Source organism: Heterocephalus glaber, unplaced genomic scaffold, assembly GCF_053883595.1.
Source record: "Heterocephalus glaber isolate CG9 unplaced genomic scaffold, H.glaber_assembly_v1.0 deba00001743, whole genome shotgun sequence".
In the NCBI taxonomy this organism is placed as follows: domain Eukaryota; kingdom Metazoa; phylum Chordata; class Mammalia; order Rodentia; family Bathyergidae; genus Heterocephalus; species Heterocephalus glaber.
The window spans coordinates 1,590,834-1,594,556 of NW_028258449.1; the positions used below are offsets into that span (position 1 = coordinate 1,590,834).

The 3,723-nt window shown below is 49.9% G+C and overlaps 1 pseudogene; it reads right to left on the reverse strand.

Moving 5' to 3' along the window:
• Window positions 1-1,224: 1,224 nt before the first annotated feature.
• LOC101699467 (small ribosomal subunit protein uS2 pseudogene) lies at window positions 1,225-2,100 on the reverse strand (annotated as a pseudogene).
• Between the last annotated feature and the right edge of the window lie 1,623 nt (window positions 2,101-3,723).

The window sequence follows — 3,723 nt, forward strand, 5'->3', positions numbered from 1 at the left end:
AGGTTTGTTCTGGCTCATGGTTTCAGTCCATGGTCAGCTGCCGCCGAGGGACAGGAAGACAGAGGAGCATGCTGGAGGAAAACGTGCCCAACCCATGGCAGCTGGGAGGCAGGCAGAGAGGGAAAGAGCTCTGGCCCAGGCTATACCCTTGCGGGTCATACCCCATCAACCACCTCCAGCCAGGCCCTGAGTCCTACACCACATTCAGCACAGCACCCCACGATCCAGTCACCTTCCATACCCAATGGACTTGGGGGACCTTTGAGATCTAAAGCATAACAGGGAGTCATCAGTGCCCAGTAGTTAATGTCAAGGAAGAGGAGGAGATCCCAGGAAGAAGAGTTTGGTGATTAGAACAAGGCATTGGGCATCACCGGCATTCAGTGGTGCAAGAAGAAAAGCCTGCAAGGATGAGTTCAGAGAAGTAGCAGGTACCTAGAAAAGACTGGACACAGGAAGTGGAGGAAGATTTCAAGAGGCTTCAACATGGCAAAATACAACAGAGTGGACAACGGGGGAAGAACAGGAAGGTCCTTGAAGTGGGTTTATGGGCACTGTGACAGAGTGGTTTTGGGGTGTACCGGGTGTGGGGAGCCTTGTGCATGGACCCAGAGGAGCAGGAAGGCTGTGGGAGCCAGTTCGGTTAACTGGTGCCTTTCAAATGTGGACCCTCTTGGGCGATCTCAGCATCCTCTTGTTCCAGGGACAAGCAGCAGGACAGCAGAGAAAAAGGCACTGGCATTTGTGATAGTGAACTGACTGTGTCACCCTGAGTAAGGAGCTCCTAAGTTGGCTCAGTGTGGCTCTGAGTGGGAAGACCCACCCTAGGGAGGCTTGTCGCCAGAATGGTATAAAGGGAAACGAAGAAGGAAGACTGCTTCTCTCCCTTCGTAGGAGCTCCAGTCTTCACCTTCACCCTGGATGTTGTCTGGCTTCCTCCTGATGCAGACGCTCATGGGACTCTGCGGTGAGCTCCAGGCCTTGACTGGATCTTCCGGATCTGCAGGGCACAGACAGGCCCTTCGCACGCTCCCGCATGGGACTCTGGGCAGCCACTGTAAGCCAGTCGTGTAAGTCCTTATATATCTCACAATGAATCTGCTTCTCTAGTAAGGACTAACCGATACAGAATTGTAAAAGGTGTGTAATTTTTTTTTGAAACTTGTGTTTTATTTTCCATCAACCTCATTTCCATTTTGCTTAAGGGTCTGCAGAACAAACAGCTCAAGACCACTCAGTGGTGGTTCCTACCCACGAGGTGGCCTGAGCAGTGGAGGCTGCAGACTCGTCTTCTGTGGCGGGTTGAGCACTCCCATCTTCCGTAGGGAACTGCTGCATGGGCACAGAGGGCACCTTCACACCCTCAGACCAGCCTGCAACCTCAGGCTGAGCAGCAGTGAACTCTGGAGCCGGTGCAGTCCATTCGCCCTGCAGTTCCTCCTCCGTCATAGCCTTTTCAGCAGCAGCCTGCTCTTCCTTTTCAGTCTCTTCAGGATCACTGTAGGAGTGGAGATCAGGCGTGACCTCCCGCTGGTGTTCACGGGAGATGGTGCCACGCATGCGCAGCACTTCCCGGGCCAGCACCCACATCAGACCCACTGAGTGAGCCCCCTTGTTGCATGGCATGGCGATGTCCACATAGCGCAGAGGAGAATCTGTTACACAGAGCAGTGGGCGGCAGATTGACGTAAGACGCGCTCGTGAGGGGCTGCTGGTCAGCCCTGGGATCCGTCACCACCGGAAGACTCGGCTCTCGGAGGGCTGCCTGGATCCGGTCAGTGAAGGTCCCGGGAGTGAAGCGGCCCTCGATAGGAGCAGCTCCAGTGGCAGCAGCAACTCCGGCACAGCCCGCTGGCGGTGTTCCTAGAGGCTATGACGCTGGCGTCAGCAGGGTTTTCAGTGGCGACCATGGCTCGTGCTGCCAGCAGGAGTTTTTCCAGGTGTGCTTCAGATTTATGATGTAGGTTCCATCACTTTCCTTCTGTAGATGAACTGCTCCATCAGGAAATCCAGGTTGGTGCCACCTAAGTGGGTTCCGGCGGCGAGGAATTTGAGGACATCCTCCTCCTTCATTTGCAGGACATTAAGGGCTCCGGACATTGTGAAAGTTTCCCTTTAAGTTAAATGGGAATCAAGAACAACGCCGTATGGAGCCCTGCCTGGGCAGCGCGGAAAGGAAAGGTGTATAATTTTTAAATAAAACTTTATTTACAGAAGACTGGACTTCTTGTCCCTGACTTCACTGAACTATATAGACACAGGCACACAATCATACTTTTTTTTTTTGGTACCGGGGGAATCATACATTTTTCAGCTGAATAAATATTCATGACCTTAATTGACCTCAGTATATGGACAAGAGCAGAGCATTGCTAACGCTACCTGAGTGTCTTGCCCCTATAGTCCAGGGTAAGCAGAACAGGGACTCCTGAGGCCGTGACTCACTCCTGCCTTGGTTTACCTGTTAACTGATGCTAGTGGAGAAGCAGAACACACCCTCGAGTAAGGGCTGCACATTGGTTACAGCTCTCCATGTTGTTTTAGTTTGCTCGTTTTCTTCTCTACACACCATCGTATGCCTGTACCACAGCGTTCATTCTGCATGGCCGAATGTCTCAGTCATTTCCAGTTTGGGGCTATGAAAAGTGGGGCTGATGTTAACATTGCTGAGCATGTCTCTTGGTAAACAGAAGTTCCTCTTCCAAGGGGAAGATGCTCAGATTTCTAGGCCACAGGACAATGCACAGGGCATGGAGCTTGCTAGGCCCTATCTATTTCCGAAGTGGTCGCATCAGCTAACGCCAATGCCATAGAATACAGGTGTTCTCGTTTCTCCACGTCCTCTCCTAACTCGGGAGGACCTGGGTTCTCTAATAGCAATGTCGGGGGTGCGCCCTGGAATTGCATTCCCTGATGGCTTGTGAAGCTAATCACTTTTTCCTGTTTTATTGACCATTTTTATATCCTCTTTTTAGTTCCTATTCAAAGCATTTTGCCTTCTGTTCTATTGGACTGTCTGTCTGTTTTCTTACAGAGCCTGTGTTTTTGAATTTCAGAAACCCTAACCTTCTGGGACTTGGGGCACATAATTGATAGCTAAGCAAAATGTGGCGAACAACAGCAGCAGCGAGGCTACGTGACTGAGACCTTGTCCTCGAAGAGAAGGCTCCCTGTGGCCATGAGCCCAACAGCCAGCACAAGCACTGCTGCTACTGCACTAGCACGTGGTGGAAGCCACAGGTGAACATGACTGACTCTCTGAGATGCTGTGCTGCCTTCTGAGGAAAACACCCAGAGGCAGTGAGAGATGTCTGGAGAGTGAGAACAGTCATATTTATTCCCAGGAAACCTGAGAGACTCAGAATGCACATACCCTGAAAGAGAACATAGGGTAGTTTAAACCTCAATGCCATTTTAAAAAATGCCACTGTTGAGGAAAACAGATAAACAGCACAATTTAAGTTTTAAAGTAATAATCAACCCATATTGTTCCCAATTTACTAATTATCTTCTTGCATCAGAGCTGAATTGTTCCCTAATGAACGACTTGCCATTTTCAAATATTGATTAATTTCATTAAAAAGTTCATAATCCCCTGATTTCTTTGTGTAGATTGGTTTAGATACACAGACTCCAGTTACACATTTTGGGTGGGGCACCCCCAAAATCTAATAAGGACATTGTTGATGGAACTATTACACAATCCATGCTAATTCTGGGAAG